This window comes from Ranitomeya variabilis, chromosome 1, assembly GCF_051348905.1.
Source record: "Ranitomeya variabilis isolate aRanVar5 chromosome 1, aRanVar5.hap1, whole genome shotgun sequence".
Taxonomy (NCBI): domain Eukaryota; kingdom Metazoa; phylum Chordata; class Amphibia; order Anura; family Dendrobatidae; genus Ranitomeya; species Ranitomeya variabilis.
This window is the reverse complement of record NC_135232.1, coordinates 729,292,759-729,309,542: the sequence shown is the minus strand read 5'-3', so window position 1 is coordinate 729,309,542 and position 16,784 is coordinate 729,292,759. Positions and strand designations below refer to the sequence as shown.

The 16,784-nt window shown below is 46.6% G+C and overlaps 1 long non-coding RNA gene across 1 annotated transcript in view; it reads left to right on the top strand.

The window, feature by feature from the left end:
• The window catches only part of LOC143764369 (uncharacterized), a 28,481-nt gene extending 14,540 nt beyond the window's left edge, over nt 1-13,941 (top strand). Inside the window, exons 2-3 of the long non-coding RNA XR_013213173.1 lie at nt 12,076-12,204; nt 13,157-13,941. This is a non-coding gene — a long non-coding RNA (uncharacterized LOC143764369). The remainder of the gene's footprint in view (nt 1-12,075; nt 12,205-13,156) is intronic.
• The last annotated feature ends 2,843 nt before the right edge of the window (nt 13,942-16,784 follow it).

Below are 16,784 nucleotides of genomic sequence, written 5' to 3'. Positions count from 1 at the left end.
AGAGTCCGGATCTCCCACATTCCCAGACCCCACAGACGAATTAACTTCAGAACCAAGGTAGCATAAGCCGGAAGATGTCCATGTGGTGTGCAAAGATCCTTCACTTGCCTTCCTGTCTCCCATTCCTGGAAGAAAGGCTGAAACCTTCCCCTACAGGAGAATACCCACGGAGGAGCCCTCTCTTTCCAAAGGTTTGCAATATTGATCTTAATGAAGGTATCCACAAGGAATACCACAGGGTTGACCATACCCAACCCTCCTAGTCTACTCGTATGGTAAGTAACCTCCCTCTTGACCAGGTTCAGTCAATTCCCCCATAACAGTTGGAAGTACAAACTGTAGACCCGAGTCCAGAGAGATTCCGGCAAGATGCACACACTGCCCAGATAAATCAGTAAAGGGAGCAGGTAAGTTTTGATCAGGATCTCCTCCTCCTAGTCAGAGACTCTCACACTTATCCTGGTTGATCTTGGACCCGGAAGCCTCAGAGTAGCGATCTACCTCTGACATCAGCCACCCTGCCTCCTCGTGAGAGGAAACAAACACAGTGACATCATCAGCAAACGCCACCACCCTCAGAGTGGCTTCCAGTGCTGCCCGGTCCATCCCAATCCCGGCCAATGGTCCACGCTCCACCCTCCTAAGAACTGGGTCAATCGCAATCACGTACAGCAGCGGGCTCAAGGGATAACCCTGGTTAACTCCGGACCCAACCTTAAAAGAGCTGCCTATCCAACCATTCACAAAGGGAAACTCTCTGCCCCAATGTACAAGGTCTTAAGCCAATCAACAAATCCCCCTAGCAGGCCATATCTCAGAAGGACAGACCAGAGGTACTTGTGTTTAACCTTATCAAACACTTTTGCCTTGTCTAGTGACAGCATGTACCCCTTCTAGTGACCAGCTCTACCCTGCTCCACTGCCTCTCGGACACAGAGCACAGCACTAAATGTGCTGCGGCCTGGAACAGAGCAATGCTAGGCCTCTGAAAGGAGTCGGGGTGCAAATTTCACTAGCTGATTAAACAGCACCTTTGCCAGAACCTTCGTGTCTGCATTGAGAAGTGCAATTGGATGCCAATTCTCAATGCAAGATGGGTCCTTAGCCTTTAGCAAGTGCCCAACAAAAGACACTTATTGAATACCTCAGTCAAGAGAGGAAACAAGATGACTTTAAAGGTGTTATAGAATTCAGATGTTAAGCCATCTGGACCTGGCAATTTCTTTAGGGCAAGCCCTTCAATCGTCAACTCAACTTCCTCTTCCCTGATCATCTCTGTCAAGAGAGGGGTCTACCCCTGGTTCGGGGACGGCTTCAGGCAGGAAAGCCGACATCTCAACCCAATTAATATCCCTCTTCCCCAAGAGGAACGAGTAGAAAGATCTGACAACCTCCAGTATCCATGATCTGGATCGCCTCAGGGACCAAGTAGTGTCAACCAGTCCTCTAACTACTTTACTATTCACAGACATCTTACAGTTTCTGTAAAGGCCAGGCGAGCGATACTTCCCGTAATCCCTCTCAAAAGCCAAAGATGCATGTCTATAGTACTGTCACCTCACAAGGAAAGATTTCACTCTGGAGATCTCCTCGTGGCTACCTCGAGCTGAGACAAGATGCTCGAATTTCCTCCTCAGGCCCTGATTCAGGCAGTACCTGCTCACACTCCTGAAGCGCAAGAACTGGTGGAAGAATCTCTTGCCTTAAACATCTCCCACCACCCTGACTTATAGTGATGGGCGAGCACTAAAATGCTCGGGCGCTCGTTACTCGGGTCGAGCAAATTGGAATACTCGGGTACTCGACCTGAGCAACGAACCCAATGTAAGTCTATGGGAAACCCGAATATTTTTACCACGACCCCCCTCGGTGGTCCTTTTAAGGTCTAAAAATGTCAGAAAATGATGGAAACACTGCTCAAATGACACAGGAACATCATGGACATCACCCCTGGAAGCATGTCTGACTCTTAGGTCACAGCTTTAAGCAATGTTGACAGAGTTTCACGCCATTTTTACAGGTGCATCAAAAAACATACAAAAATGTAACCAAAATGGATTTTGCTGGGAAATATGTTAAGGTACATCCTTTCCAGGCTTATGACTTGTATATACGGCAAAATAATTCACCCCAGACCAAAATGTTCCTCCACCACTTGGGCTATGTTCACACGCAGCATTTTTGATGCGTTTTTCAACTTTAAAATTGCTTTCAACCAATACAAATGCATTCACTGGGAAATGTCATTGTAACATTTAACAACCCTAGCTGGCCATGTGGTGTGTGACACATAAGGAGACACGTCTTGTTTCATTTATGAAGGAGGGACTCTTAAAGTCACAAAGCCTATTTTTAGAGGGGCATCAGGCAGCATTAATATTCTTAAAGGGCCATTATTAAACAGTGGGTCTCCTATGTGTAACACCCCAGGTAACCAGTTGTTACAGTGATGTTGCCTTCCTTTTCGGGGAGGGCAATATCATGCATGGAAGCAAGAAGGATTCTCTTTACCAGGTAAGCACCTACACACAACACATTCTGAATCCAGGCCAGAAGGGGGAGCTCAGGACCCGGATTCAGGGGAGCTTCCCTCAGCATTAAGTGTTCTGGTCTGGAGGAGGAGTTAGTTCAGTCTGGAGCAGACAGTGAAAGTGAGAGGAGTGGAGAGCAGACAACGGAACAATGCAGCCAGGATTTGTGCTGGAAAGCTTGGCCGCAGTATGGCTCTCCGTGAACTGGTAAAGACATTAGTGGACAGCAGTGGAGAGCCACTGGGACCTGCCGACACCAGAGGAAATGTCCCTGGTCTGCAACAACAAGAAGACGGGCACCTGAAGTCTACCCTAGACCCGGAGCTCCTCGACATGGAGATGGGGGAGCTGGCCCGACAACTCCTTCGGACCCAGATGACAGCGGTGGCCCCCTGGAAGGAGTCTCTAATCCAGAGGATGATGACCATGCAGCCTCGGACCATGCTGTCAGCGCTCAGAGCCCCAGCGGAGCCAGACGGAGGGATGCTGCTGCAGGAGATGGCACCGACCTAGGACCCGGAGCCTGCACCTGTGACCTCGGCTGAGCCGGAAAGCAAGGCCCTGCTGGAAAAGATGTCTTTAACCTGTACTGTATGTTTTTCTTTTCCCAGTCCGGGAGTACTGGAGTTAACGGGGGGAGGGTAACACTCCAGGTAACCGGTTGTTACAGTGATGTTGCCTTCCTTTTGTTGAGGGCAATATCATGCTTGGAGGCAAGAAGGATTCTCTTTACCAGGTAAGCACCTACACACAACACATTCTGAATCCAGGCCAGAAGGGCGAGCTCAGGACCTGGATTCAGGGGAGCTTCCCTCAGCTTTAAGTGTTCTGGTCTGGAGGAGGAGTTAGTTCAGTCTGGAGCAGACAGTGGAAGTGAGAGGAGTGGGGAGAACAGAGGAGCCGTGCAGCCAGGATTTGTGCTGCAGCTCCAGGAAAGAAAGAGAACCCGAGGGGTTGAATGTGGTGGAGTTACTGAGGAAAGGAGCACAGTGGAAAAGGAAAGGGGCTCTGCAGAGAACTGTGACCGGGCACCCTCAGAGCCAGAGCGCAGGAACCGGGCATTGGAAGCCCGAGGTCGTGTTGTACTCTAGGACACATAGCAGAACTGGAGGGCATAGGACTGTATGTTATTTGCCCACACCATGCCTGGAGGTGAATCAGCACCTGAAGAGCCCAGGTCATGATAGAGACCCTGTAAAATGGCTCAAGCTGCCTGCCATACAGGTACCTGTCCCAGGACAGGGGAGAGGAGGGGTACCTTGCCAGCAAGCTTCAGGCAGCAGGGACCTCGCACACCAGCATTAGCAGGAAAGGCTCACGGATCTCAACTGAAAAAGGGGATTCATCTATTGCCTCCAGGCCGGCCGGGCCACCGCAGCACCTGTACCTGGTACCCTAGACTGATATGGACTGCTACCATCAGTAAACCAGGTAAAGACTATCATACAGTGTCCTTTGTTATTTATCGACAAACACCATCATTGCTGCCTACACCTCGGGAGCCCTGGGGACCCCGTTTCACCTGTGGGAAGCGTCACCATCTGGCCGCCATACCATCAACCCAGAGGACCCCTTTAAGCAGCGTTGGTCCCTACTGACCGAAAACCACAGGTGGCATCACAAATAGACTTTATTACTAAATATCCCTTTAAAGACCTTTCCCCTTTTAGTGAGCTCCCAGGGACACAGACCGGGTCGCAGCCACCGTGACATCCCCTTTAAGAGCGACAGGACCTGGTACTGAGTATCCCCATGGCCCTGGCAGGGGTCCCATATGCTGTTATTGCCTATGCAGTGAGTGCCTGGGCTGCCAAGAATTACAACGCACCCCAATACCACTTTCATGAGAGGTACAGGAGGGCCTCTTGAAACAGTGTTGCATTGAATGCAAGGCCTGCCCTGCTATCAAGTCATATGCACCCCAATAAGCCTTTGAACCCAGGTACTGGATGGCTACAGGAAAACCCACTTCACAGTCTTCAGTTGGTCCTGCCATACAGTTTCCTTATGCATTGCATGGAAGGGCTGCCTTGACCCAAATTTGCACACACCCCAATCCCCCCTTGCAAGAAACATGGAGGATGGCCTCATAAAAAAAGTCCCATTACAAAGGAGCTGGTCTCCTAGACTCATAATGCCCATGCACTAAGTGTATGGGCTGACAAACATTTCCCCATGGGAAATAATTTTTTATTTTTTTTTTAAATTCAACCCACAATAGTGTTTACTGTTTAGAGCTACGGTAACACACAGCAAAAAAGGTGAATGGAAACCTGAAAAGCACACTTTGTAGACAAAAGATACATGAGGCGTGTCGCGGAGATACCACACTGTAAAATATGTGGCCTGTGTTTTTGTTTCGGCACCAAAAATAGTGTATAGAAATCAGGTCAAAGACAACAAATACAGTGGAATGTAGCCCTGAAACACCACAATTTGTAGGCCACAGATACATCTGTCGTTTGACTGAGATACCAGACTCTTCTATATGTGGCCTGTATATTTATTTTTTACTGCTAAATAGTGTTTAGAGCTAGGGTAACACACCGCAAAAAAAGAAGAATGAAAGCCTCAAAAGCACACTTTGTAGCCCACAGATAAATGAGGCATGTCACGGAACTACCACACACACTGTAATATATGCTGTTTTGTTTTTTTTTAACCAAAATAGTGTATAGACCTAGGGTATTAGACAGACCAAAAATTGGAATGTATGCCTGAAAAGCCAAGATTTGAAGACCACAGATATACCAGACGTGTGACTGAGATAACAGACTGTTTAAATATGTGGGCTGTATTTTTTTAAATTTTAAAAACAACAAAATACTGTATACACCAAGGGTAGCAGACCACAAACTGGAATGTATGGCTGAAAAGCCAAGATTTGAAGACCACAGATAGACCAGATGTGTGACAGAGATAACAGACTGATCAAAATGTGGCTTTGATTTTTTTGGGACCACCAAAATTGTGGCAATAAGTAGGCTATGATAAAACATTTGGAGTACTAAAATTGAACAATATTTACTGCAATGATATGAGATGCATGTGGCCTACAAATCACAGTGCTAAATATAAGAACTGTAGCTAAATTTTTTTTGCCAGCTAAATATTTTTTGGTCACCAAAATGTTGTCCAAAAATGTTGTAAGACACTCCAAAAACAAACTATAGTACACAAAAAAAGGGCAGAATTTTATGCCCACTCACATCTGATGCCTGGGACAAAAACAACCGTTTTAAATTGTTAGATTTTCAGGCTGGCGTCACACTAGGCGTATGAAAATACGGTCCATTTTTTACGGCCGTAATACGCAGTAATTGTCCCAAAACACTATTCCGTATTCAATGCGAGGATGCGATTTTTACGCACAAATTTATCCATGTGTCATCCGTATGGCATCCGTATGGCTTCCGTACGACGATTTTTTTCTCGCAGGCTTGCAAAACGGACATATCATGGATCCATCGGCTCAAATATTCTTAAAAACATATATACAGTCTATATATATATATATATATATATATATATATATATATATATATATATATATATATATATATATATATATGTCAGTGAGACACACACATATATATATATATTTATATTTAATTCAGCGCTAGATAGCAGAAAAGCCGGTAATTCAATTGCCAGCTTTTCCTATCTCCTTCACAAATCCGACAGGATATGAGACATGGTTTACATACAGTAAACCATCTCATATCCCTTCTTTTATTACATATTCCTCTTTACTAATGTAAGAAGTGTCTTTGTGTCAAATTTGGGGGCTCTAGCTATTAAATTAAAGGGTTAAATCCTGGAAAAAATTGGCGTGTGCTCCCGCGCAATTTTCTCCGCCAGAGTGGGAAAGCCGGTGACTGAGGGCAGATATTAATAGCCTAGAGAGGGACCATGGTTATTGCCCCCCCCCCTGGCTAAAAACATCTGCCCCCAGCCACCCCAGAAAAGGCACATCTGTAAGATGCGCCTATTTTGGCACTTAGCCTCTCTCTTCCCACTCCCCTGTAGCGGTGGGATATGGGGTAATGAAGGGTTAATGTCACCTTGCTATTGTAAGGTGACATTAAGCCAGGTTAATAATGGAGAGGCGTCATTTATGACACCTATCCATTATTAATCCAATAGTACGAAATGGTTAATAAAACACACACACACACACATTATTAAAAAGTATTTTAATGAAATAAAGACACATGGTGTTTTAATATTTTATTATACCCTTAATCCACCTGAAGACCCTTGTCACCTGAAATAAAGTTAAAAAAACAAACAACAATATTCCATACCTTCCGTCGTTCAGTCTTGTCCCACGCTGTAAATCCATCTGAAGGGGTTAAATCATTTTACACCCAGGAGCTCTGCTAATGCAGCTGTTCTCCTGACTGTAAAACTTGGTGAATGAAGCTGAAGGGAATGCAGGGGAATGTACTGTAGTTACCTCGAGTCGCGGTGATGCGCCCTCTGCTGGATGAACTCGTATGAACTTGAGCCTGGGAACTTTTCAGAATATTTTCTCACGCTCGAGTTCATATGAGTTCATCCAGCAGAGGGCGCATCACCGCGACTCGAGGTAACTACAGTACATTGCCCTGCATTCCATTCATTCACCAAGTTTTACAGTCAGGAGCACAGCTGTGTATGTAAACCATGTCTCATATCCTGTCAGGTTTGTGAAGAAGATAGGAAAAGCAATTGAATTATCGGCTTTCCTGCTATCTAGCGCTGAATTAAATATATATATATATATATATATATGTGTGTGTCTCACTTATATATATATATATATATATATATATATATATATATATATATATATCTTCACACATGTACTATGTGTACACATTTATTCTACCTATTCTATTCTGTCAGTGTGATTTTACTGTACACCGCACTGAATTACCGGCTTTTCTATAGAATACCAATGCGTATTTCTCGCAAGTCACACGCATGGTCCGTGTGTAATCCGTAATTTTCTCGCCCCCATAGACTTTCATTGGTGGATTTTTTGCGCAATACGCTGACAAACGCAGCATGCTGCGATTTTCTACGCCCGTAACATACCGTATAATACGGATGCGTAATATACGGCAGATAGGAGCTGCCCCATAGAGAATCATTGGGCCGTGTGCAATGCGTATTTTCTGGACGTATTTTCTGCGCTCATACGTCCGTAAAACTCGCTAGTGTGATGCCGGCCTAACAAGTTGTTTCCCTTTCACCAGATGGCAGCACTCTTGTAAGGATTTCTTGCTCTGCCCGACAGCTTGGCATGAAGCTCATCCGATGGCAGTGGTGTTGCAAGCACCCAGTACAAGACAAGTATACTGCCCCCTTCAGCCTGAGCCCTGTAATCTCCCGAGTCCCTTCTGATTGTGCTGTATTAAGCACTGAATCCTCCAGGCGCCTGTGTCATAATGTGTGGAAATTACTGATGTTATTGTAGTTTGAACTTTTGATTTCCAAGTTATTTTCTGCTTTTTGCTGAAATCAGACTCAGCACTTTATAAATAAAAAGTTTGCTATACTTTGGTCTGCTTTTTATTGCATTTATTTTATGTAACAATTTGATTTTCCTTACCCTGTCCTATCCCTAAGCACTTGATTCAATGCAGTGTTCTGTCATTACCTGCTCCTCTTCTGTCATCTTGTTTTCTGCTTATGTAGAGCGCAGCACTGCAGCTGAGTATTTCATCGGCTGCTGCACTCTGCATATTCAGCAACACAGAAAACATTTCTCTGTTCATTCTACTGAGTTTTGTCTCATCAGTCGCCGCCTTTTTCAGACATCAGTGCCAAACTAGATGGGATCGAAGAGGGAAACAATGAATCTCCTACTTGTCTAATGGCTGCCTTTTAGGGACACTGCGGCTTATGCCGCTGTCCCCTGACTGCTGCGCCTCCCCTCTTCACTCTGGAATACGGGGTTCTCCCTTTAAGTGAAGTTAAAATGAATATGGGGTTAACTCCCCGGGTAGGGGGCGTGGCTTATTCCCTGCTCTTGGCGCCGGGAAGTGCTGTGGCCACATCCGTCCCAGGACCCGGACCGTTTGGGCTGCCGGACTATGGACCCGCTAGAGAGTGCGGTGAGGGACAGGATTGGCAGGGAAGGCAGCGCCTGGTTGGCAGCTTTGCTGACCGGGAGCAACTCCTTCCCTGCCACGGTGCAGGCAGCGCCGCCGGAGGGTCGGCGCTCTCGCAGAGCTACCCGACCTCCGGCACGGCTGAGCCCGCCAGTAAATTCAAAGAGGAGCGCGCACAGCTCTCGTGCGCGCGACTCTTCTGCTCTGGGCGCCAGGAAGTCTGGGGGAAGTGCTTTACAGCAGGTGGGGGAGACACAGGGGACGGCGTGGAGTGACATAAGTTTTATACCCCCTTCTGCCCCGGGAACACTGGGTGGGTGTTTAAGCCTGCAAGCGCCAGCAGGGTCATCCGGAACTGCACAGTTAATTAGAAGCAGCATGGGGGGGGGTCAAGGGGACATCTGCTTCATCACAAGATTCAGGCGCAGCAGGGAGGGAGTCTGAGGCTCCGCAGGGAGGCATTCCTCCACTTTCAAGGAGCACAAGGGAAGCTATGCCTAATATGGACAGGAGCAAGGACACGGCAGCTGTAGCGCAGCAGCACGTGGGAACACATCATATAATATTGGCACAAGGTCAGAGTAGTACCTACTCCCAGGCTAGTTTGGGGGGGGAATCACAATTTCCACCTTACCCACTCATATTTAGTACACCGTGTTCACAAGTACCGGGCGGGCAAATTATTCCCTCTCAAGCGTCTGTAGTTGAACACCAGGACGCCGCAGCTTCGCATTCGCTGGTGGCAACCGGTGCTCCTGCCCCAATTCAGGGTGCTGGCACCCCGGCTCTGGACAATAGACAGAGTGCGGGTACCCGCTCCGCGCGCAGATCATCATCTTCTTCATCATCATCCCCCAGAGAGCATCGCAGAAGCGGACGTAGGAAGCAGGAGCGTCGCGTTAGCAAACGGCGTTCTTATAGATCTAGGTCCAGCCGGCATAGTAGACGATCTAGAGCTTCGCGCTGGCGCTCGCCTTCTTCATCCGGTAGTTCGTCAGGGAGGTCACACAGACAGGAATCTTCTCGCCGCAGGTCTCTACATCACATGGAGCGTCAAGACCCGGTAACTCCCGTGGCACGGGAGTCAAGCTGTCCGGATATCGGTACACCAATTGGTGAGTACCCCTTTATCGGGGCATGGGGTGGGGAGAGAGCCAACGCCAACCCTTCAGATACTGTAGCCAATACTATCACAGGAAGCAGGATTTATGTCAATCCAAAATTGCTGCAACCAGCCGGATTGTCCAGGCAGCCTCCTCCCCCCCGCCCGGATGTGTATAAGGATGGCCTATTCTGTGGAGTTCCTCCTTTAGGGGCCCATTTGGATAGCGCCATTAAGGAACAAATTTGGTCCAACGATTTCATTGACATATGGTCTTTGGTTTCCACGGACCAGCACTCGGTGGATAGAGAGAGGCGGTTGGGTGAAAAAACTTACGAACGCAAGCCAAAAGTTGCAAAAACCATTAATAACTGGTTGCAAGCGTTTGCGGTCATGGGCTGTGTTATGGGGGAAAGGCATCCCGAAAGGTGCTCCGAGCTATTTATATACTTAGATAGCATCTATAATTCTTATAAGGCACATGGGGGATCGGCTTGGTGGAAATATGATGAAGATTTCCGCCGTCGATTGGCCGCCAATCCTCAATTGGGCTGGGGTATGAAAGCCACGGATTCATGGCTTCGCTTGATGATGGCCCAGAGAACAACCCAATCCTTTCACGGGCCCGCTGCCGGATCTAACAACAACGCGGCAGCAACAGCCATCCGTAGACCAGGTTCATGCTGGTTATTCAACGAGGGGCACTGCAAATTCTATGGGCTATGCAAATATAGACACGAATGTTCCTCATGCGGAGGCCCCCACTCAGTGGCAAAATGCACACGTCCGCCCCAGAAAGCTACCTCCGGTAAAAACCCCTCTACAGGCGAGGTTAACGACGCCTGTGAGCGTAAAAAGAATGGGGCCATGGCTGGACAAATACCCCAATGAGTCGGCCGCGTCCCAGCTGCGTGTCGGTTTCTCCTTTGGTTTCTTCATTCCTTTTAATTGGTCACCTATACCACAATCCTCCCCTAATTTACAATCAGCAAGGGAATTACCCAACGTACTAGCAGAAAAGCTGGGTAAGGAAATCAGTTTGGGTCGTTTTCGCGGCCCTTTCAATTCCCCCCCGTTCCCTAACTTACGGGTTTCGCCCCTGGGTATAGTCCCCAAAAAAGAAGTGGGTAAATACCGATTAATTCATCATCTTTCATATCCCAAGGGGAGGTCTGTCAATGATGGTATTCCCAGCGAAGAAATTACCGTTACTTATATTTCATTTGACAAAGCGGTTGACCTCGTCAGAAGTGCTGGACTGGGGGCCCTTATGGCCAAATCGGACATAGAATCTGCTTTTCGCCTGCTCCCGGTACACCCGGACTGTCACCACTTACTCGGGGCTAAATTTGAGGACCTATACTATTACGACACATGTCTTCCCATGGGGTGTTCAATTTCCTGTTTTTATTTTGAGTTATTTAGCACGTTTTTAGAATGGGTTGCTCGCAAGTTTACCCGGCTAACTGCCATCACACATTACCTTGATGATTTTTTGATAGTCGGCCCTGCGGGTTCAGACGTGTGTGCCACAGCCCTTGCCCAATTCGAAGATATCATGGCGCATTTTGGGGTCCCACTTTCCCCCGAGAAGACGGTAGGGCCGGTATCAGTGATTACATTCCTCGGGATCGAAATCGACTCGATCGCCATGGAGTTTAGGTTACCAAGGGAAAAAATTGACAAGCTGCTGGATCTCATCAGCGGGTGTATATCAGTTGGTAAGGTCACATTAACTCAATTGCAATCTCTGCTTCGCTCCTTAAATTTCGCCTGTAGGGTCATGCCAACGGGCAGGATCTTCTCGCGCAGATTGATGTTAGCCACGAGAGGGGTGAGTCACAAACATCATAGAATCAGGATTACAACACAGCTACGTTCTGATTTACTCACATGGAAGCTGTTCCTCAGCAGTTACAATGGTAGGACTTGCTTCCAGGAGATTGAATGCTCTAACGTGGACTTGGGTCTGTTGTTTGCATCGTCTAGCCACACTGGTTTCAGCATTCGCTTTGGTGACAAATTGTGCACCGCCTATTGGCCTCCTTTCTGGATTTCCAGGAAGTGGAACGAGGATCCTACATTGATCGACCTCCTCCCTGTGGCGACTGCCATGGAGATCTGGGGTACACAATTGGCCAACAAGCGTATCCGTTTACAACTTGTAACCATCAGCGGGGCTCATGCCATCAATTACCTAGCATCTCCTTCATCGCTGGTTCTAGACTTGATTAGGTTCATAGTATTGAAATGCTTAACGTTTAATGTTTGGTTAAAAGCACAGGTGCTAACCGGCAGCAATGAGAATGTCTGTGGTTCATTAACTGGGTTTTACTCGCAGGATTTACGGGAACAACGTCTTCAGGAACCCTTGGAGGAGGTGGACTGCCCGCATTCGATCTGGGATGTCCTGGGGACCTGATGCCATTGATACACTCATCGATAGCCCCGTCGACTTGGAAAGCCTATGGTAAGGCGTGGGAGGAGTGGTGTTTTTTTAGCAGATGGCAAACTGGTGGGGTCTTCGGAGGATGCTCGAATGCAGGTGACGATGGCATTTTTATCAAAAATGCATACCATGGGAGTGTCGGGTTCAGTGGCGCGTAACCGCGTGTCAGCGTTAGCATTTCATTTCAAGCTGCGGGGTTGGCCGGATTCCACGAAACACTTTCTAATTAGTCAGCTACTGAAAGGATGGCAACGTGCGGACAAACACAGCGACAACAGGCGTCCTATATCCTTTGAATTGCTAGTTAGTATGGTTAAAACTGCGGGATCCGTTTGCGATTCCAAATACGAGGCTGCTCTAATATTGGCTGCTTTTGGCCTAGCATTCTTCGGGGCCATGCGGGTTAGTGAGATTGTTCCTACTGCCCTGACTAAACCGGGTGGCCTTAAGCGGGAGGATATACTGATTTGCGATGATGGTTTAAGGGTAAGAATATGCAAATCCAAAACGGATCAGTATGGCAGGGGTACTTGGTTCCCAATATTTGCCATTCACAATGGCATATGCCCGTTGACGCTAATCAGGAATTACATGCAATTTAGGAAGGACGGTCCCCAATTTTTCATTCATGAGAATGGGCTCCCCCTTTTGTCGGGTCAATTCTTAGCTGTTATGAGACGAACGTTGTCGCTATTGGGATTTCCCGCGGCTGAATTTGGGACTCACTCATTCCGGATAGGTGCAGCAACAGAAGCATCTAGAGCGGGGTTATTTGAATCAGAAATTCAAAGGGTGGGCAGATGGAAATCCCGCTGTTTTACCAGATACATCAGGCCTGATTTAGTGTTATAAAGTTTCGGTCGTTTCGGCATTATATCCGGGATCCAGTTTGGTATTTCATTATAAAAAAAACAAAAAACGTCCTGGGTGGTTGGGCTATTGGTTGTTGGCTGACTTTACATTTTGTTTCTAGATGGTGTGCGTCCAAGCGTCTGGATAGTGGGCCACTCATACATTTACTGGGCTGCACGACGTGCCGAGGCGTGCCCAGGAGGGCGATCTCTGGGATTCAACGACGTCGACGTGATATGGCGTGGCTTGAGAGGCATGATGTGGTCCCAAGTTCTTCCGGAGATTGTTCACATTTCGCGGGTGGTTTCATCCCCCACCATTGTGGTTATTCATGCTGGAGGAAATGACCTGGCTTCGTTCTCGCTGGTTGAGCTACTTACGCTGATCAGATCGGACATGGACAAGTTCCCAATTTTCTTCCCGTTGATACGTCTAGTTTGGTCCGAAATAATCCCAAGGCTGGTTTGGCGGGGTGCCAGAGAATTGAATGCTATGGAGAGATCCAGACGCACGCTTAATCAGAGGATATCGCGATTCGTAAGATTCAAGAATGGGGTAGTTGTTCGGCACCATCGTCTGGAGGGGGATAATTCCGGTTTTCTGCTTCCAGACGGAGTCCATCTGAATGAGGCGGGTTTAGACATCTTCCTCGATGGCATTAGAGAGGGGGTGGTTCAGGCGATGCACTCCTTGGGGGGGTCGTAGCTCTCGTTGTTCGCTCCTCCTTGGCGGAAGGGTGGAGTTTATTGGTGGTGAAGTTACCTGCCCGGGAGTCCGGTTGGCAGTTATCTCCCTACACCCAGTTGTTGGCAAACAATGCCTGTTTTGAGCTGCGACCAAAAATATTTACCCAAAGGAAAAGATGGAAATGATATGATTATATTTCCCAATAAAGTTTTAAAGTTTACTACAATTGTTGTGTTTTCACTTAATGGGAGCAAACGATCATGGGTCGTAGCAGTCTGCTCTTTGCTATTGGGGAAAGATCACTGTCATAAAATGACTTGCTGGCTGCTTTTCACCCCTTGTAGACCCGTCTTTCTTTTCTTTTGACAATTGCACCATCTTGGAATTAGCCAAAGCTTAGGCGATAGGTAAAATAAGTCAATCCCTCATCTATTCGTTACAACAGATGTTTATTTGTTCTTAAAAACCGGATTTAGTCCAAATATGGAGAGAGGGGTCAAGGTTCCTGCAAACTACGTCCTCATCAGTGCAAATATACAGAGGAGGTGACTGGTTACATATTGGCTTGGGACGACTCTCCCACGCTGATGCAATCAGACCATTGAGTCCATAGAGAGTATAACTTCTGCTGACACTGGTAGATACCAATATTAAGGGTTGTATATCATTTATAAATCCTACTAATAAATACCTTACTAGAGTGTTTGGTGTTAATAGCCAGCTTTTCCCCTTTTGGTGTCCCTACCTAGAATCCGGTCAACTGTTTCACTATCTAAATTGCAGGCAGCATGAATCAGAATCTGTCTGCACTATTACAGCCAGGTATATTTTTCTAATTTCAGAGAAAATATGCTTTGAAGTTGCAGATAAAGACGAGACTATCCCGGCTTCGCTCTTGCCCGACTTTTCCCAGCGCCGCAACAGATGATTGTCAGGTCTCTTGCTATAGGAGACACCTATCAATCACTTCTAGCAGGCCATAGGTGGAGCTGGACTAGCCTTGTCACCAGCTATGTTCCTCAGCTGAATCTTTAACCCCCGGGGCCATTTTCCATTTTTCTGTTTTTGTTTTTTGCTCACCATTTTTCCCAGAGCCATAACTTTTTTAAAAAGTTTTCAGTCAATATGGCCATGTGAGGGCTTGTATTTTGAACAACACCATTGATTTAACATATTGTGTACTGGAAAATGGGAAAAAAATTCCAAGTGCAGTGAAATTGCAAAGAAAATGTAATTCCACAGTTTTTTTTCATCATGTTCACTAAATGCTAAAACTGACCTGTCATTATAATTCTCCCGGACATAACGAGATCATAGACACCAAGCATGTCTAGGTTCCTTTTAATTTATGTGGCAAAAAAAAGTCCGAAATTTGCAAGGAAAAAAAAAAAAGACATTTTCCAAGACCTGTGGCATCTCCATTTTTCATGATTTGAGGCTGGTGATGGCTTATTTTTTGCGTGCCAAGCTAACATTTTTATTGATATGATTTTTGTGTAGATACGATCTTTTGATCGCCCATTATTGCATTTTATTGAAATGTAGCGGCGACCAAAAAAAGTAATTCTGGTGTTTTACAATTTTTTCTCAGTAAGCCATTTAGCTATTTGGTTAATTCTTTTTTATATTGATAGATCGGGCGATTCTGAATGCGGTGATACCAAATGTGTGTGTATGTCATTTTTTTTATTGTTTCATTTTGAATGAGGCGAAAGGGGGGTGATTTGAACTTTTATATTTTTTAAATTGTTTTATATTTTTTTAAATATTTGTTTTACTTTTTCATGCTGCAATAGTCTCCATGGGAGACTAGAAGCTGCAGTACTTTGATTGGCCATGCTACATATTAGCCCCGACCACCGGGCAGTCCTCATAGCAATCTGGCAATGACAACCACAGAGGTCCGCTGCAGACCTCTGGTTGTTATGCCGACCAATCGGTGACCCACAATCATGTGATGGGGTCACTGATGGGTGGGATTAGTGACACACTTCCTGTTTACCGCTAGTTAAAGGGAATCTGTCACCCCATTTTTGGCCTATAAGCTGCAGCCACCGCCATCAGGGGCTTATCTACAGCATTCTGTAATGCTGTAGATAAGCCCCCGATGTAACCTGAAAGATAAGAAAAACAAGTTAGATTATACTCAGTGCGCAGGCGACGGGAAAGGTCAGAGAGGCCCGGCGCCTGCGCATTGCAGTACTTTGCTCTGCCCTCAACAGGACAGACAAAGTACGCCTGCGCAGGAGCCGTGACAGGAAGTAAAGAAGAGGACGTCATCATATGAAGATGGGAGGAGTCGGACCCGGACCACGATGCCCATCAGACCGGACCGCCCCTGGGTTAGTATAATCTAACTTGTTTTTCTTATCTTTCAGGTTACATCAGGGACTTATCGACAGCATTACAGATTGCTATAGATAAGCCCATGATGCAGCTTATAGGCCAAAAATGGGGTGCCAGATTCCCTTTAAATGCCGCTCTCAGAGATTGACAACTTGCTAACAGCCGTGGGTGAATCGCGATTCTACCAGCGCCTGTTGCGGGCACGTGTCACCTGTATAGATCAGCTGACATGTGCCCAGAAAGTTGCGAGCTCGGCATCGGAGCCCACACTAAACAGGGGGATTCCGACATGTGCGTACTATTATAATAATCTTTAATAATCTTTATTTTTATATAGCGCTAACATATTCCGCAGCGCTTTACAGTTTGCACACATTATCATCACTGTCCCCGATGGGGCTCACAATCTAAATTCCCTATCAGTATGTCTTTGGAGTATGGGAGGAAACCGGAGAACCCGGAGGAAACCCACGCAAACACGGGGAGAATATACAAACTCCTTGCAAGGTGGGATTAGAACGCAGGACTCCAGCGCTGCAAGGCTGCAGTGCTATCTATTTACTATTAAAGTAAAGTGCATTTTTTCTGACGTGCCAAAGTATTTCGGAGAAAAATATAACTGTCTGCAATCGTGCTGCCAGGCTCTGATTCATGATGTCAGGTTACCTTTTTCTGAAGTGGAAATTAACTGTGTAGAGTGTTTAGCTGCTCCAGAG